This window comes from Homalodisca vitripennis, chromosome 1 (genome assembly GCF_021130785.1).
Source record: "Homalodisca vitripennis isolate AUS2020 chromosome 1, UT_GWSS_2.1, whole genome shotgun sequence".
NCBI lineage: Eukaryota > Metazoa > Arthropoda > Insecta > Hemiptera > Cicadellidae > Homalodisca > Homalodisca vitripennis.
The window spans coordinates 227436615-227457767 of NC_060207.1; the positions used below are offsets into that span (position 1 = coordinate 227436615).

Sequence of the window (21153 nt, forward strand, 5' to 3'; positions counted from 1 at the left end):
TCAAGATACTGACGACATGTAAATCCCATATGAATGTTTCAACCACCGAGAACTGGTGAATGAATACTGAAACAATTTCAAACATATCACAAAATTTTTCACTTATAAATATCTCTGGCATGTTTATTGGCCAGCTTCTTATGCTATATACCATTCAAAATTCATAATTTTGTTAATTATGGACCTAGAGAAAAAAATAAGAATTGTTTTGGGATGCTTATAGAATTTCATAAACTTTTGTTTCTAAGAAATAAATTAATAATATTTCTGCTGTCACAAAAACTATCCGCTTCTTCCAACTGAACTATTAGTATAAGGTTTTGCTGGCTTTTGGTATTTATTTTACCAAATCTCACACATTAAAACCTTTACAACAATAGGCCTCCGGTTGTGATTCTAAACATATCTATTTCACTACTCCCCCCCTCCCTCAAGCACCACCAACCACTTCCACTTGCACCAATGGCGGCTGTATTTAAAAATGCATTGAATAGGCGTTCAATTATTCAAGAAAACTTTCCCACGACAGCCAATACAAGCCAAGGTGTGATTTTTTTTTAATCCCTTAACACCGCCGAGGTTATAAGCACATTAAACAGCACATTAACATTTGGTTTTGATATTTAAAACTGCAACTTCCATTGTGTCACTTAATGGTTGTGATCGCAGTAGGAAGACTTTGAATTTTCCTGGAGTCTGTCTTAAATATCTGATCGTATTGAAAAGTTGAGTATTAACTATTACTATCAGTTACTATGTGGTTCATCAACAATGTTAAAATTAAAAAGATAAAATAGCTTTAATATTTTAACAATTTTTATTTATACATCTATGGTGTAAATTAAAACCGTATCCCCGTTACAATATTATCAATAACCCTGTACCATTGTATTGGTTTATGTTCATATCACTAGCCACGTTCAGTTCAAAATCATACGACAATTTATTACTCATTTTCGATTTAGTTCCTCAAAAACCCGTATGGAAAGAAGTCTTGTGAGCATTAATCGAATTTGACCGATTTGATTATTGTACCTACAATGTAAATGTGTATAATACTGTCCTTTCTGTAAAATTGGTTTGTATGAATAATTAGTAGTGAGTTTACCTTTGTTCATAAATTTGTTACCAATAAAATAACTCATTAAATTGTATTGCTCTTTGTTTGTCAAACAATTCAGATCAGTATTAAACACGTTTTCATCAAATTCCATCTTGGCCAGAAGAGCACGTTGCTGGGCCGGCCATTACGTTATTAATTCCTTTTATTGCACTGGATACACATTCTGATATTTCTGTATTAGTACAATATAAGTACTAAATCGTGGTATAATATTGTTGTCAGAAAAATCCACCACAACATAAAATTTCACCATGGCAGAGCCCATTACGTTTTAGTTAATAACTTTTTACTGTGTTTGGTCCAAATTTTTGATACTTCTGTAAAAATTCATACTAAATGAGTACTAATTCGTGGAATAATGGTTTTCATGAAATTATGACATGGCATGAAATTCCAAGACCGAGTCCGATATGGCATGAAATTCCAGTAACATGCCGGCTCGGCCTTTACTTATTTGTTAATAACTTTTTATTGCTTTCGGAATAATTTTTGATACTGCTGTACAAATTAGTACAAAATACTAAATCGTGGCTGGGCCAGCAATATGGATATATTTGTTTTAATGTGTACATATATCTCTAATGTTAAACTGTCACTGCCTCTTTTCCCAAAAAACTTTTATGTTCTACGGCATGTTTCTATACGAAAATAAATGCCAATTTTTGTATCAGTGAATTATCATATGATAAATGAACACCTCAAATGGTCTCGTATAATGCTTATGATAAAATATTAACCAAACTTTGACTTTAAAATACTTTTTAAATGGGGTTTTGAAGACGAAGGTTGCCGTAGTTTGCATAAGAATGTAGCAACATTATAATATTCCTTACCTTCATTATTAATATTTTATTCTAACAATAACAAGTAAAAGTTCAATCAAAATGTTGAGGTTTTTATAAAAATATCACATTTTTAAATATTATTGTGAACAAATGCAATAAGTAAAACAGACCCACTAAAATTGATACAACACTGCAATTTGCTTATTGTTGCTACAGAATGTGTGAGCAATGAATTCAAAAAAACCCAAGACTTTAGGAGTCAAGTCTGTGACAAAGTCAGATTTCAGAAGCATTGAGCGGAAGGTGAACTGGAGCAAACTCAACATTCACATTGAATCGACCTTTCCCAGCATAGCTGTATTATAGGTAGATTATCGTGCTAAGTTTGACAGAATACAATGGATATAAAGACCGCCCAAAAAATTAAAAGTAATCGTAATCGTAAATAGTAATCGTAATAATAGCACTAAATGTTCTAAAAATAATAACTATATTTTCCGTTTGTAAAGAATCAAAACGCATTGTGAGTGTCATTGTTAATGTACTTTTAACTGTATATTGTTATCAAATATTAATTATTAGATCTATAAGACAACCTTTGATAAAAAAATCCGTCTTAGTTAATTTTTGACAGAAGTAGACTTCTCAGATCTTTGATATATTCTTGATCGGGGAAAAAGGCAAAATCAAGTATGGAACAAAATATACTAAGAAAAAAGCGTCAGAAATATAATTCACTCGAACCAGCAGTGGTCATACACGTGCAACGCCTACTAGATTGCATGCAAAACAAGGGGGTAACTGCTAGCAGTGCAGATATAAGAGACAATGTAGTCTAACTTTTACTTTACATTTATAGATTGTTATGAACCTAAATTAGTAGTCTTTTGACAAAATTAGGCTTCCCAGAGTTATGTATATACAGTATATATACTTTCTTAATCGGGAAAGAGGCAAAATCCGCCAAAGTCGGAGTAGATTACAATGGCCATAAATATACCCTTTTTAACACATTTTGTTGATCGTGGGACGAAGGAAAACTCAAGATTAGCGTCGGAAATATAATTCACTCGAACCAGAAGTGCTCATACAGATGCAAAGCCTACGAAATTGCGGGCGAAACCGCGGGTAACTACTAGCAATATGATAAATGGCTGGCATTTACGCCGCAAATAACAGTGATAAATGAAAAATACAAATTTCGGTTACTCCATACATCCATTTATACACCATCCTGGCTGTATCTACTTTCATCCGTGTATCTGCTCCATTAGACACTGTCCAGAAAAGAGTTAATAAGGTATCTATCATGAAATAAATCACACGCTTTCTAGTCCCTCAAAAAGAATTTATTCCAATCAATTCTTTACCAGTTGTGACCTACTTTCTTTCCTTTGCATAGAAGAAGGTGATTTTTATTCAAACGTTTTCAGGCGAGCAAGATTGCGCAAGCAAATGTTCAGTAATGTAATCAACATTCTTGTATAACAGATAAACTTTGTACCAAACAAAGTCTCTAACAACCGAGATATTTTTATAATCCAGATAGGGAAATGTTCTTATAACTTAGATATTGTTAGTATCCAAACAAGGAAATGATTGTAACAGCTAGATAGGTGATTACGGCAAGATTATACAAGGACGTGATGAGTAATTTAATCAACATTCTTGTATAACAGATAAAGTTTGTACCAAACAAAGGCTCTAACAACTAAGTTATTCTTATAACCCAGATAGGGAATTATTCTTATAACTTAGATATTGTTAGTATCCAAACAAGGAAATGATTGTAACAGCTAGATAGGTGATTACGGCAAGATTATACAAGGACGTGATGAGTAATTTAATCAACATTCTTGTATAACAGATAAAGTTTGTACCAAACAAAGGCTCTAACAACTAAGTTATTCTTATAACCCAGATAGGGAATTATTCTTATAACTTAGATATTGTTAGTATCCAAACAAGGAAATGATTGTAACAGCTAGATAGGTGATTACGGCAAGATTATACAAGGACGTGATGAGTAATTTAATCAACATTCTTGTATAACAGATAAAGTTTGTACCAAACAAAGGCTCTAACAACTAAGTTATTCTTATAACCCAGATAGGGAATTATTCTTATAACTTAGATATTGTTAGTATCCAAACAAGGAAATTATTGTAACAGCTAGATAGGTGATTACGGCAAGATTATACAAGGACGTGTTCAGTAATTTAATCAACATTCTTGTATAACAGATAAAGTTTGTACCAAACAAAGGCTCTAACAACTAAGTTATTCTTATAACCCAGATAGGGAATTATTCTTATAACTTAGATATTGTTAGTATCCAAGCAAGAAAATTATTGTAACAGCTAGATAGGTGATTACAACAAGATTATACAAGGACGTGTTTAATAATTTAATCAACATTCTTGTATAACAGATAAAGTTTGTACCAAACAAAGGCTCTAACAACTAAGTTATTCTTATAACCCAGATAGGGAATTATTCTTATAACTTAGATATTGTTAGTATCCAAGCAAGAAAATTATTGTAACAGCTAGATAGGTGATTACAACAAGATTATACAAGGACGTGTTTAATAATTTAATCAACATTCTTGTATAACAGATAAAGTTTGTACCAAACAAAGGCTCTAACAACTAAGTTATTCTTATAACCCAGATAGGGAATTATTCTTATAACTTAGATATTGTTAGTATCCAAACAAGAAAATTATTGTAACAGCTAGATAGGTGATTACGGCAAGATTATACAAGGACGTGTTTTAAGTAATTTAATCAACATTCTTGTATAACAGATAAAGTTTGTACCAAACAAAGGCTCTAACAACTAAGTTATTCTTATAACCCAGATAGGGAATTATTCTTATAACTTAGATATTGTTAGTATCAAGCAAGGAAATTGATTGTAACAGCTAGATAGGTGATTACAACAAGATTATACAAGGACGTGTTTAATAATTTAATCAACATTCTTGTATAACAGATAAAGTTTGTGTACCTACAAAGGCTCTAACAACGATTATTTAACACCATAGATAGTAGTTTATTCTTATAACTTAGATATTGTTAGTATCCAAACAAGGAAATGATTGTAACAGCCAGATAGGTGATCATGGCAAGATTACACAAGCAAATGTTCAGTAATTTAATCAAAATTCTTGTATAACAGATAAAGTTTGTACCAAACAAAATTTCTAACAACTGAGTTATTTTTTATAATCCAGATAGGGAATTATTCTTATAACTTAGATATTGTTAGTATCCAAACAAGGAAATGATTTTACTCGTAACAGCCAGGTAGGTGTAGAATAGCACTATTTACTTTGCATATTTTCCAAATCGTTGTTGTAGCTTATCTTCCTTTCAAAGATTCTCTTATAACAATCCCATTCAATATATTCTACATGGAGGTGCTATAGAGTCACTGTGTAATAAAGATACAAAAAATAACATATATTTGACAAAATGCGTATCTCATCTACTTTACGATAGAGATCGAAAGTAAAATAACAAAAACCAAATTATTATAATACGCGAAAGCAACCTCGAAGAAGGTCATAAGCCATCATAAGCCAATTATATAGTGTATAATGAGAGCCATGTAGATGTGGGAAGTTTTTCTACATTTAATTCACAATGTAGACTGTATGATTTATTTTTATATTTGCTGTTTTGGAAAATGACCCTGAGATTAAATATCTTGCAAGATTTCATCCAATTATATGATAGTTCATCCAGTGGTGGTGGGATGATAGGCTACACATTTTTCAGTGTGCTTATCAATTTCAGTAATTTGACTCGTGGGAATGGCTTTGTACGAATACTTTTAACGAATGTTATGTTTCATTATATCAACCATATACGAAATATAATTATCTTTCGACTGTCTCAAAAGATATGTTTTAGCTACGACTCACGTCATCTATGACATCGATGTTACAAACGATGGTGTTCTATTGCGAATGAAGTGTACAGTAGCAAGTGTGCAATAACTATCGACAATCCTATCTGCGAAAACTTGCATTCACACAGACATAATAGCAGGGGAGCCGATGGAAATAATTCCACCGCTTTTGAAACAGCACGGGATTGTCCTGCATGAAAATGGGACATTTGCATGTAAATTAAAACGTCGTGTCCTTCCTAACACAGTCATGTTATGATCTATCTTTCATGCGCGGATAAGGTAACATCGTTTAGCGTTTTACTTAGTTCCTCGTATATTGAAATGTCTCCTGCAGTGTCGTTTGTGCTATTTCAGTTTAGTAATATTACCACAGTGTTAATGAACTTGTTTAAAGTTGTATGAAATTTAAATAAAAATTTCGTTTTTATATTTTTTTTTTACACACTTTAATGCTATGACTTTTTATATGACTTTCCATTACTTAACACAGAATTAACATTTACGAATCCAACTCCCTGTGTAATCATGTAAAAAACATTTTTATTCAATTTTTGACAAGAGTATTTGTGTTTGTAATACAGGGTGTTCACAAACTTCTGTGGTTGATGGTACTCATCATTTCCAACATGCGCATCAGCTGTCTTAAACCGTTCACACTACTATGTATTCAAAAAAAACGTTCGGAATATAAGACAGCTGATGCGCAGTAAAAGATCGCCGTAGACATTACGTACTATCTCACTCGCACCCGCTTGTATGTATAAATCACACTACTATGTATTCAAAAAACGTTCGGAATATAAGACAGCTGATGCGCAGTAGTAAAAGATCGCCGTAGACATTACGTACTATCTCACTCGCACCCGCTTGTATGTATAAATCACACTACTATGTATTTCAAAAAAAACGTTCGGAATATAAGACAGCTGATGCGCAGTAAAAGATCGCCGTAGACATTACGTACTATCTCACTCGCACCGCTTGTATGTATAAATCACACTACTATGTATTCAAAAAAACGTTCGGAATATAAGACAGCTGATGCGCCAGTAAAAGATCGCCGTAGACATTACGTACTGTCTCACTCGCACCCGCTTGTATGTATAAATCACACTACTATGTATTCAAACAAACGTTCGGATATAAGACAGCTGATGCGCAGTAAAAGATCGCCGTAGACATTACGTACTATCTCACTCGCACCCGCTTGTATGTATAAATCACACTACTATGTATTCAAAAAACGTTCGGAATATAAGACAGCTGATGCGCAGTAAAAGATCGCCGTAGACATTACGTACTATCTCACTCGCACCCGCTTGTATGTATAAATCACACTACTATGTATTCAAAAAACGTTCGGAATATAAGACAGCTGATGCGCAGTAAAAGATCGCCGTAGACATTACGTACTATCTCACTCGCACCCGCTTGTATGTATAAATCACACTACTATGTATTCAAAAAAACGTTCGGAATATAAGACAGCTGATGCGCAGTAAAAGATCGCCGTAGACATTACGTACTATCTCACTCGCACCCGCTTGTATGTATAAATCACACTACTATGTATTCAAAAAACGTTCGGAATATAAGACAGCTGATGCGCAGTAAAAGATCGCCGTAGACATTACGTACTATCTCACTCGCACCCGCTTGTATGTATAAATCACACTACTATGTATTCAAAAAAACGTTCGGAATATAAGACAGCTGATGCGCAGTAAAAGATCGCCGTAGACATTACGTACTATCTCACTCGCACCCGCTTGTATGTATAAATCACACTACTATGTATTCAAAAACAACGTTCGGAATATAAGACAGCTGATGCGCAGTAAAAGATCGCCGTAGACATTACGTACTATCTCACTCGCACCCGCTTGTATGTATAAATCACACTACTATGTATTCAAACAAACGTTCGGAATATAAGACAGCTGATGCGCAGTAAAAGATCGCCGTAGACATTACGTACTATCTCACTCGCACCCGCTTGTATGTATAAATCACACTACTATGTATTCAACAAACGTTTCGGAATATAAGAACAGCTGATGCGCAGTAAAAGATCGCCGTAGACATTACGTACTATCTCACTCGCACCCGCTTGTATGTATAAATCACACTACTATGTATTCAAAAAACGTTCGGAATATAAGACAGCTGATGCGCAGTAAAAGATCGCCGTAGACATTACGTACTATCTCACTCGCACCCGCTTGTATGTATAAATCACACTACTATGTATTCAAAAAACGTTCGGAATATAAGACAGCTGATGCGCAGTAAAAGATCGCCGTAGACATTACGTACTATCTCACTCGCACCCCGCTTGTATGTATAAAATCACACTACTATGTATTCAAACAAACGTTCGGAATATAAGACAGCTGATGCGCAGTAAAAGATCGCCGTAGACATTACGTACTATCTCACTCGCACCCGCTTGTATGTATAAATCACACTACTATGTATTCAAACAAACGTTCGGAATATAAGACAGCTGATGCGCAGTAAAAGATCGCCGTAGACATTACGTACTATCTCACTCGCACCCGCTTGTATGTATAAATCACACTACTATGTATTCAAACAAACGTTCGGAATATAAGACAGCTGATGCGCAGTAAAAGATCGCCGTAGACATTACGTACTATCTCACTCGCACCCGCTTGTATGTATAAATCACACTACTATGTATTCAAACAAACGTTCGGAATATAAGACAGCTGATGCGCAGTAAAAGATCGCCGTAGACATTACGTACTATCTCACTCGCACCCGCTTGTATGTATAAATCACACTACTATGTATTCAAAAAACGTTCGGAATATAAGACAGCTGATGCGCAGTAAAAGATCGCCGTAGACATTACGTACTATCTCACTCGCACCCGCTTGTATGTATAAATCACACTACTATGTATTCAAAAAACGTTCGGAATATAAGACAGCTGATGCGCAGTAAAAGATCGCCGTAGACATTACGTTACTATCTCACTCGCAACCCGCTTGTATGTATAAATCACACTACTATGTATTCAAACAAACGTTCGGAATATAAGACAGCTGATGCGCAGTAAAAGATCCGCCGTAGACATTACGTACTATCTCACTCGCACCCGCTTGTATGTATATCTCTCGCGCTCGCACTTACAGTAAACTTTTGGAGGTGTCTGGCTGCATGAAGGAACCATAGAAAGTGTCTGGGAACTCAGAAAACATCTTTTTATAGTTACCCTAATAGCATATATAAATTTCAGGTTTTATAATATGACGAAAGTACTAATTTTTATTAATCGTACTTTAGGGGTGCCTGGCAGGGGGTTGGAACTATACTAAAGTTTCCGGCATCGCACATGCAGCTTTCTATCGTTGTTTCATGTTGAAATGTATAAAAACTGAGCTTTACACTATTACGAATTTAAACTGTGATTTCACTCACCTTTTACTACCTGTTACCTGTCGAAGCCACCGCGACCCAGGCTCCATACTCGAGGTACGTTTATAACCTGTATAGTACTCGTATACTGACAAGTTGTCAGCTTTTATGAAATAACGAATGTCTGGGGCGTCGCGGGCTCTTAGACTATAACAATTCCAACGAAATCAGTCAACGCATAAGCGAGCAAGAGTATTATAAAGATACGCTTGCACAAGTCTGGAGCGCTAAACATGTCACAGTTGAGAGGTATCAGTTGTTTGTTGTTTTTTAACTAGTTTTAGAGATAATAGTTTTTTTTATACAAAATGGCTGCTAGCGGTCAAACGAGACATTTCTCGACCTATGTTATATGAAATTTCTCGTTTGAAATTATCAGTACTATCGCCCACAGAAGTTTGTGACACCCTGTATATATTTTGTGAATCGGAAAATTTATATGACAGTCTAGTATAAGCTTTTCGCCACCAATATATAATTTTTTAAGGTGAAAATTTGTTGAATTAACTTTTAAAAACTGTTTCGTCACAATTCTTGATTATAAGTTTCCAAAAAAAAAATACAATAAAAACGAACATACAAAAACAAACATGTTGACGTTTTAAATTATTCGTTTAATTTTTAAGTTTCTTGTAATTGAGCTTATATTGCAAGATTATCTTTTCACCCGTTAACTCAAAACCTTGACCAAATCCAATATATTCCAACACATAAATTTATACGATATGCCAAGTCACAATACAGAACAGGACTTTAATTCTTTGGTCAAGTGAAACCTGTTAACATTTATATCATTGGACGTGAGGAATAGGGCAACAATAAAATGAAAAAACAAGTCTGACCCTTAACAAATGAATGTATTTTTTAAGTAAACCAAGTCGTTAAAAACGATGTTTGACATATGACATGTTTGAGAAATAATAATATGAAAAAGTTATCGTTTTTTTATGGGCGTTAGCGTTCTTTAACAACGTCCTTATTAATGTTCTCTAACTCTTAACAATTGTAGGTTATAACCTCAAATATTACAGTATTTACTACTATATAAACCATACTTATAAAGTTTTAAAGAAGTATAAATATATAAAATATCTTGTTTCCATTAACATAAATATAACTCAAGGGATATTTATTATGTGTAGTCTACTATGTCATTATGCACGCGATACTAAATTTAATACTACATACACAATATTTTATAAAACTACTAAAACCCATTTGCTTTAGTATTGATTAATTCATTTTCAAAACTATAACATTATTACGTACTTACAGTACTTTACATCTACTATATTATTATCGTTATAGGTTCTAAAAGGTATAACGCAACGTTTCCAGGATTGGAATCTGCAGCTTTGGGGTATGTTTGAACCCTTTCCTTTACTTTCTTTACTTCTTTCTGTTCGTTATTTTTGTATGTATTAACACCTTCTCCACCTGATGAAGAGGATAGATTCCAATCCTCGAAACGTTGTTTTATACCTTTTATAACCTATACCGATGGCAAATGTCCGAAATCCTGTTATCCTTTCACACTTTCCATCGTCAATAATAAACTTTAAACAAAGTACTATATTTTATCTCTGTGTATAATCTTGTAGTTTGCATACAGTGTTTTGAAAGTTGTGCTGTAAACACTCGTAAGTGTTTAGATCAATTGAACAGTGCAATGTATTATACTCGTAGTACTTTCATACTTCCAAAACCAAAATTCTGCTGTGTGGTTTTAAAATTTACTATAATCTCACTGTTTGCAATGAGGTACCTCGACCTCTGGAGGGAACAATATGTCCAATCATAGTAGTCACCATTTAATGTGATAATATCACCGCTATGTTTAGAAATAATAAAGGTCAACTGTGAGGATTTTCAAAGTGCTATTTGAAGTTTCATAAAGGCATATTTTCAAGTTGCCTCCTTAAAATATAATAGAGTATTACAACTATATAATACATGTAGCTCTAACTTCCGGTATTAATAATAGTTTTAAATATGCGTTGTGTCTGTTGAATAACAATTCAATTTGCAAAACGTACACGCTTGGGCAAAACCAAAGAACAAAAACAGCAAACATTCCATATAAAAACTCCTTTATTAAAGCTCCGACAGGTCTTTCCTGGTCTCGAAAGGAATCTGTACGTCTTGGAAGAAAGTTTCTAAAGACATAAGTGCCTCTTGGTCCAAAAACACTTGGAGTAAAACGTTTACAATTTAAGGTTACAAAATAAAATTTTAAACTTTGTATTGTGTTTTTATGGGCAACAATGATAACAACCAAAAAAATCGTTGAATAAACCAAATTTGTTATGAAAATCAGTAAAATCATATAACTTTTTCAGTAATTTACCAACACATGAGATGAAGATTGTTGATTAATTTTGGTAAGACTCATTACGTTCTGTCGTCATATTCGATGCTCCACATTATCGGTTTATCCATATCGATATTGATTATTAATATCGGTTATTTACTTCTTTATGTAATACAAAAATCGAAAATTTGTACATACAGTTATTATAACAAACTGTAAAACAGCTGTTGTATTAACTATAACAAACTTTAAAACAACTGTTGTATTATCAACAATAAAAATCAACGTGCACAATGAAACCCCTTGTGGACGCCCCACTCGGTGGAGAATTTTTAAGAGCAGAGGAGTTTCGCCAAGCCCAGGTTGCGCATCTGGGCTGCTGGAGAGCCATGCTCGGTATTCTCCAAGACTGATTTAAGAACTCCACCAAGAAATAAGATGTCAACCAGGGCTTCAAGATATGGGTTGACGGCAACTCTGTCCACATATTTACATGTAGGTTTTGCATCTAGTACATATCTGGTTGCCATGTATTGCCACGAGACATGAGATAAAGGTTACCACTGAATCAAGGTGGCACGTTTCAACTTGATTATGATGTATGCGATACAGACTGTAGCTTTAGCTTTAGCTGATGTTGATAGGACTGTAACACAGAATCCGCTATTCGTCACTATAGAAGGGCCTCGCTTCCTGCTACAAGCTGGATATTGCGGTCTGTAAAAGTAGTGTGTCATTGACGCTGAGGTGATAAGAGGATTTTCTTTGCTAGGCACTTTACATCCTGCAATATCGGTCAAGTGCATGACAACCAGATGATACGGCTGGTTCTTCTCAGAAGTATAGTGCCGCTGCTAGTTACATAGTGTTCTTGTCGCACACGATCTAATAACATAGTGTTCTTATCGTACACGATCTAATAACATAGTGTTCTTGTCATACACGATCTAATAACATAGTGTTCTTGTCGCACACGATCTAATAACATGGTGTTCTTGTCGTACACGAGCTAATATGATCTTGTTGTACACGATCTAAAAACAGTGTTCTTGTCGCACACGATCTAATAACATGGTGTTCTTGTCGTACACGAGCTAATATGATCTTGTTTGTACACGATCTAAAACAGTGTTCTTGTCGTACACGATCTAATAACATGGTGTTCTTGTCGTGTTCCGACACGAGCTAATATGATGATCTTGTTGTACACGATCTAAAACAGTGTTCTTGTCGCACACGATCTAATAACATGGTGTTCTGTCGTACACGAGCTAATATGATCTTGTTGTACACGATCTAAAACAGTGTTCTTGTCGTACACGATCTAATAACATAGTGTTCTTGCCGTACACGATCTAATAACATAGTGTTCTTGTCGTACATGATCTAATAACATAGTGTCCTTTTCGCACACGATCTAATAGCATAGTGTTCTTGCTGTACACGATCTAATAACATAGTGTTCTTGTCGTACATAATCCAATAACATAATATTGTTCTTGTCGTACACGATCAATTGGTGCTGTAACTAGTCGTATAAGAGAATAGTTATTGTTCTCGCATTTCTGTTCCTTAAATGAATTACCACAAGGATTGTTTGAAGCCGCTACATAAACACTAGATGTCCAGGACTTTTGCGGCTCTGTCCAACCAACCCACGAGTGGAAATTGGGTAGATTAAAGGAGGTCAATATTTTGGTTTCCAGCACTCATAAATTTCTCATAACCTTTGCCTCTCCTATTACTATAGCTTTCCTTTCTGTTTCCTTCTTCACAGCTGAAAGTAAAAAGACACCGAACAAAATTTGGCACATAGAGTGGCTATGTATAAAACTGTGTTTCCTCAAAATGCAGCCACTACTCCAGAGACAGAAATCTCATAGATGTTTAGTACCCAGGACCAATCATCAGAAAAGCACTACAGTAGGGGTCACGAAAGGGTGTAGTTGGCGGCGACCAATAGAATGGACAGGCTCACGCGACGTTGCCACACAACACGTAAACTGCTGTCCGGCTCGGCGCGCTGCGGTTACAGAGGGGTACAAGTTTGGCAACGTCGCACAGTCCTCATTAGCTGCTCCAAGGTCACGCGCCAAATAGGCTCCACCCTCAAATGCACTCTCTGGTGGTTCTTACTGTAGTGATGCAAACGGTAGTTCCTAGGTCTGGCCGATGGATGGTACTGCGGTCAGTGTTTCAGTCAGTGTTATGTGTTCTATATTGTCTGTGCAGAGCATTTTACAAATATCTGGCACATTTTTCTGTAGTAATATTCCAGTGATTCTAAGCACGCAAAGGTCACCATCTTGAATTTGTCAGACAGTGGATTTAAGCTAGTTTTTACCATAGACTGCCATGGTTCGTACATTGACCTATCCTTGGCTTATGATAAACTACCAGTAAATTGTAAATAAATCGATACATAGGAGTATTATAGATCCGCAAAAACGTAATGAAATTGCAGGATAAGTTTACATGTTCCATCTTTATATAAAACCAACTTGTCCGATAAAGTAAATTTATCACCTGTATTGGTAGCTTATTCAAAAGATCACATCATTAACTTTACATTATACTCTTGTTTGTTTACTAATGTCTTTCTTCTGCATTTTAAGGACCCGACAAGGCGTATTTTTTAATCGTGTCTTTGTCCGTCCGACTGTCCGTTTGTCAATTTCGATAACTAGATAGCATGAACCTAAAGACTTGAAACTCGCTACATAGGTTTCTCTTGGTTCAAGAAAGAGCTGTATTGATTTTGGAGTTAAAGGTCAGTGTGTTCGTTAGTGTAGTAAACACAAGGTAAAAGCGCAATCCGTATCTCTCCGCTTGTGAGATAACTCTTTCGTTCTTCAATATACTGTTTTAGCTGTTTATTCTCGTTGCGAACAGGGTTACCCGTAAGGAAAATGTAAACATTTTACCATTTTGTTTACCTTTAATTTTGATCTTTTGATTCCAAAATCAATAGAATTCTTCCTTAGACTAATAGGAAGCTATGTACAAAATGTCCAGTTCTGGGACCTTTCTATCAAGAATTATCGTACAGACGGATAACACTATTTTAAGAAATACCTGTTTTTAACTGGTGACAGAAATTTCAATCCAAAAGAGAAAAAATTCCACAATACCTTATAGCATCTCAGAGAAACTGTCAATATTCAGAGTAATCCTTTTTACATCCATTAGATCCCGGTAGGCCTACTAGTCTAGGAGCTTGGAGCAAATTTACACTGCATAAACAAACACCCTGGTTTTACTTGAAATCGATAGAGGAAATTTTCCTAAGACAGATATCAACTATCAGCCACGCTAATTTTGGCGGAGGTCGAAATTAAGAGGTACCGAAAGGGTTAAAACTATAAAATTGTAAATGTTTCTTGAATTTTGTACCCTAGCTTTTTACATTTAAAATCTACCGTCAGACACATAGATTCTTTTATATTTATGTCTTAGACCTCCTTGGTTACATCACCGTCAAAAACCTAGATACAGACAATGAACGTTGCTACTTTAATTCCCTGTATAAAATGGTTAGCTGACTCTGATGTTACCTATATTTACCTATCTGGCGGTAGGTTTTAGTATGTCACGTTAAGAAAAATATGCTCTGGGAAAAACCAAAATTTTATATTTTCAACCCTTTCTATACCCGCTCATTTTGACCTCCACAAAACTAGCATGACTGACTATCATGTCTTTCTTAGAGAACATTTCTTCATCAATGTCAAGATAAACCAGTGTGTCCTTAAACAATGCTAATTGGCTCAAGGATCCTGGACTACACCTAACGATGAGCCACTTGTATCCCTATACAACACCTTCATTTTAGTGCCACGGCACGTAATTTGTAGTTCCTGCACTTGTCTGCAAAATTATACAAATTTACTTGAACCATCTTCGCATACAATTTTAAATAGCTACTATAACACATTGGCTTCAAACTAAGGTATGTCTGACTATTAAATTATTCAATTAGACACTGTTAAAACTTACAATTAGCCGTATCAGAAAAACTAAAAATCTTTAAAAGCACTAGACTAAAACGTTACATTAACATCGTAAATTGTAGAAATGTTTTTAAAAAATCCATTAAAACTAGACCCATAACGACAGGCTTTTATGTTTAGCGCAAAAATAAGAGACCGGTCAAAAAAGAGGCGACACTCTACACGAAAAGAGGCTGAGAACTTAAGATGAAAATATCATCGCCACGCCGTTTACCATAATATGTATACTATTAACAGATTCGAGTCCACCAGCCCAGCCCAGACGTCATTATTATAATAACAATGCCCCGCGACCGAGGATGGGTTAGGGTAGGGGTGAATGGCGCTCAGAGTACAGAATTGATTTTTAGTGCGTAAGGTGCGTGTAACCAAGGCCGCACTATACACCAGGCCGGAGCCATCCAGCTGTGACGTCACAGTAGAAGCCGTACCGGCTTGGAGCAGCCGTTACATTCAATGCAAAAATACGCAACTTACAACCTGTCATTTGACAGCTTAAAATCTGGAGTAAAATTATGTATGTTATATCAAATTAAAGCTTACATCATCCTCTTTAAATCTGTGGCAATATTGTCTTATTTCGCATGAATAAAAATAATAAAATTGAGTTGAAAGACATGTACTAAAATTAGAACATTTCACTTCATGCTGTTTATAAAGCTACTTGATGGCTTAAACTATCAAAAGACTTATTAATTTGTTTCAATATTGGGAAGTTGGGGTATAAATGAAGATTAAAAGTGAGTTCAAAAACTTATTTTAATTTATAAAAGTATGCTTATTTTGAGTAGGTATTCACAAGTTGCAAAGGTAAAAAATGACATATTAGTAAAACAGTGTATGTAGGTAATCATCAGATATTACAAAGAATTATAAATACCAAATAAACATAAACAATACTTGTTACTTGTTAGAATAAAAATTTACAAATTCAATTTTGTTTATGTGTTTTTTGTACATTTTAGTTTGAACTTAACTTAGAAACTTTTCTCTTTTTTGTTAGATTTTGTTTTTAAACTACAATTCTTTTCAGACTGTTTTTCTTTTCATTGAATCAGTTGCTGATCTGGAGTAATTATTCAAAAGAATATTACAAAATGAAAAAATGAATTGTACTGTAAGTTTACTTTTTTCTACATTACAACTGTTACACTTTTCATTCTCATTTAAGGCCAAAAATTCTAAGATAGTCTGTTTTTAATACTGCTCTCTGATTATTTCTCAGAAGAAATTTACTTTCATATCTAATCAGATAAACAAACTTTAAAAAACTTTAAAAGATATAACAATAACCTGCATAATGAAATCAGAGGGGTATTTCAAGGCACCCCTATCAATTAAGTTAAAGTAAACATTATCCTTCCGTAAAGGACCGATAGAACAATTTGAGTCAGAACCAAGGGTTAAACAATTCTTTGCACGATTTACATGATATATTCTTTAAAATAATATGGCTTACATAACCACCAATATATACTAAACTTAACATATCATTCTCTGTAACTATAACTTCATTCAGATCTACTTGAAACTCGTCAAAAACTGGATTTAACAATTTCTTTTTTTCACATTTCTCTCTAAATCATCGTTCTGAGAGAATATATCTGATATACATATTTCAGAATGTTTTTGCAGAGTATAATTTAATGAGACTTAATATTTTCAACTTTTTTTCAGATTGTATTACCTGATTTACTGAAATGTTATAGCAGGCCCACTCATTTGCCTAAATTGGCCAAAACGTGCTTCCAAACTATCTGTTTTGAAATTTTCCTAGTAAGATGTAGGACAATTTTAGGTTCTTAGTTAAGAATTCGACTATTTCTAACAGAGTTTTTGTCGTATGTAACAAAGCTTCTTGAGTTTCTTTAGATAATTTACCATTCCTACTACCTACTTTTTCTCCTTGAATCTCTATCCTCATTCCACTTAACTAACCATGAACAAAATTTTTCTAAATATAAACTGGTTTTTGTCTGTCATTGAGTTAATTGGCTTGTAATATTCATCATTAAATCTTACCCATTTTATAATATTTAATATTCACAGTTGTGTATTAAAATCTAACGATACGATCAATTTAGATATTTTGATACATTTTTTACCTTCAATACTTACACACTGTCAACTTAATAAGCACTAGGTGTATGTGGTTTAACAAGCGAAATAATAACAACAGTTGCGACACTACACATATCATCCAAACTAGGAATAAATAACCACAGTCACTTAATCACGTGCAAGCGCAGGGTGGAATGGTTTGGTGTTGCCTTGAGCTACTCAGCCAGTGCGCCGTGCGGCTTGTTTCAGCTGATGCGGCCGGCCACTGCGATGACGTGGCGCGCTAAGTGGAGGGGGGTGACTCCCGGCCTGGTGTATAGTGCGGCCTTGGTGTAACCCCACGTGCTGTCCCCTCACCCTCCCCCCAGTAGACCCCTCACCGCCACGGGCTTTACGCAATCACGTGTCAGTCGATAGGGGAAGTATACCTTTTGTAATGGAATGTTGACTCGTGACTATATGTGTGCATGTGACAGTGTTAATATATGACATTAAAATGGCAGTTACAATGCAAATTTGATACAATAACCTAAAAATACAATTTTCGTATAAATTAGGCTTATCTGATATACTTAATCAGTTATTATCTAACAAAATTTTAATAATTTAAATAAAGATTTGTAAAACATATAATACCGTTTTTATTTATTGTTAGAACTAAAAATAAAGTAAAAAAAAACTGCACTATGTACATTTATTGTTTTTTACTGCTCTCTCTCTCTCTCTTTCATTCGTAAAAATACATCTTATATTAATTTAATTTATAATTATTACTGAAATATTTTTACATTTAATCATATTACTACGAAAAATCTGAATTGATTCATATTTCATGTAAGACTGCTTTTATCAAAATATAATTTTTGAAAATTTAATTTTTTAATTAATGATAATAAATAGTCAAGTATGCAAATAAAACACATTTAGGTACGTCAATAGAAAAAGAGACAGAAATCTTATTACTCCATCAATTTAAGGATTGTGGATGATCCGAAAAACACGTGATTGGAAATGAATGCGTCATCGTTATTCATAATAATTGTGCACTGAATATATAAGACATTAAATGGACTATCTGGTCAATATAATAGGTACTCAAGTATACGTTAACGGTTATCAGTGTATCTGTTTTATTCTTGACGCTAAAGTAATAAATATTTTGCTGTAGAAAATTAACAAATTTGATTGATACTAAAACACAGTTAATACGTAGTGTTGAACTTTTTAATCAAAATTTGGATTTTTTAAACGTAAGTATTGCGATTTTCTTGTGGTGAGCGGGATAATCTATTTCAAGATTAGAGACCCCACGTCAGGTTAGGTCCCAAAATCTTGTACCCCGCGCTGCGACTCCCCAAGAGAGGCGGCTAGGACTTACCTCTCCGGCGCGTAGTGTATCCCAGGCCCGGACACACGAGTCGCCGGACGCCGGACCTTGCACCCGACACTGGCACACTACACCGACACGACACCGACACTGACACTGCACGACACTACACTGTCACTAGCACTACCACTGCGTCTGCAGACCACACACACTGCACCAGTCAGTCACTCAATACAGGGCGCAGCACCAGAGACATCTAGCGGCGCGCGCACCAACCACCCCCTACCCGCACCAATGCGGCTGTGGGGTGTGAGAGTCACCTTCCGGAACACGATCTAACCTCCCTTCCTACACTCTGACTTATCGCTGGGGAATCGCTGATAACAGTGAAATTGTTGGGCTCCATAGGAAACACGGTGCCAGCGACTATAAATCAATCCCTCAGAACCGAAAAAAATTGGGGGCCAAGACGACTGATGTTTCCCCATAGTGGACAAAAAGTAAGGTAAGTTTAGTCAACCGCTCATTCCCCATATTGTTCCTTAAAAAGTCCCTCACCGTTTCAATGTTGAGAAGGATCTTTTAGTTTGAAATTTTGGGGGGTCCGGACCCCTATATCCCCTCGCTGGCTACGTCCCTGCTTTTAGAATAAATTCGATGTTGGAATGCTTGCAGTTTTCTAATTATTCGAATTTATTGTAGGATGTGATAAATATTAAAAAATACCGTATATATAAATATTAAAAATCACGACTGATATTTCCCCGTAGTGGACAGAAAGTAAGGTAGTAAGTGCAGTCAACCACTCATTCCCCATTTTGTTCCTTAAAAAGTTCTTCGCCGTTACAATTTTAGGAACGATCTTTCAGCAGTACATGTCAGTAGTACTGGCCTTTTTCAATAATAATAATCGTTTGTTACAAGTTTGCTGAAACAAAAAAAAACAAAATTTGGGAGGTCCGGACCCCTTGGACTCCCTTACTAGCCTTAATGGGTCCTTGGTATTAATATAAATTTGAGGTTGCAGTTTTAAAGTTATTCGAATCTAATTGTAGGATATGATAAATATTAAAAAATACCCTAGAAAAAAAGTTCTTCATCGTTTCAATGTTGAGAAGGATCTTTCAGCTTGAAAATGTTGGGGGGTCCGGACCCCCTAGGTGTGCTCGCTGGCTACGTCCTTGATATTAGTATAAATGCAATGTAGGGAACGATCTTTCAGCAGTGCATGTCAGTAACACTGAACTTTTTCAATAATAATAATAATAGATTTTCTAAAAGTTACCTGAAAAAAAACAAACATTTGGGGGGAGGATTCGGACCCCTTGGATCCCCTCGCTGGCTACGTCCTTGGTATTAGTATAAATGCAATGTTGGGAACGATCTTTCAGCAGTAAATGGCAGTAATACTGGACTTTTTCAATAATAATAATCGTTTCCTAAAAGTTAGCTTAAAAAACAAAAATTTGAGGGAAGGGTTCCGACCCCTTGGATCCCCTCGCTGGCTACATCTTTGGTATTAGTATAAATGCAATGTTGAGAACGATCTTTCAGCAGTACATGTCAGTAGTACTGGCCTTTTTCAATAATAATAATCGTTTCCTAAAAGTTAGCTTAAAAAACAAAAATTTGTGGGAAGGGTTCCGACCCCTTGGATCCCATCGCTGGCTACATTTTTGGTATTAGTATAAATGCAATGTTGAGAACGATCTTTCAGCAGTACATGTCAGTAGTACTGGCCTTTTTCAATAATAATAATCGTTTGTTAAAAGTTTGCTGAAAAAAAAAAACAAAAGTTTATGGGGAGGGTTCAGACCCCTTGGATCCCTCGCTGGCTACGTCCTTGGTATTAGTATAAATTCAATGTTGGGAACAATCTTTAAACAGTACATGTCAGTTATACTAATTTTTTTAACAATAATATTCGTTTGCTAAAAGTTAGTTGAGAAAATTGAAAATTTGGGGTCCGGTTTCCCTGAAACCCCTTGCTGGCTACATCCTTGATATTAGTATAAATGCAATGTTGGGAACGATATTTCAATAGTACATGTTAGTAATAGTGAATTTTTTTATTAATAATAATCGTTTGCTAAAAGTTACCTGAAAAAATACAAATTTCGGGGTCCGGCCCCCTTGGATCCTCTTGCTGACTACGTCCTCCTTGGTATTAA

At 35.0% G+C, this 21153-nt stretch overlaps 1 protein-coding gene across 1 annotated transcript in view; it reads right to left on the bottom strand.

The window, feature by feature from the left end:
• The window catches only part of LOC124353122 (glycine N-acyltransferase-like protein 2), a 283677-nt gene extending 264490 nt beyond the window's left edge, over window positions 1–19187 (bottom strand). Inside the window, exon 1 of the mRNA XM_046802963.1 lies at window positions 19034–19187. The gene's annotated coding sequence lies outside the window, so the exon portion shown is untranslated. The remainder of the gene's footprint in view (window positions 1–19033) is intronic.
• Between the last annotated feature and the right edge of the window lie 1966 nt (window positions 19188–21153).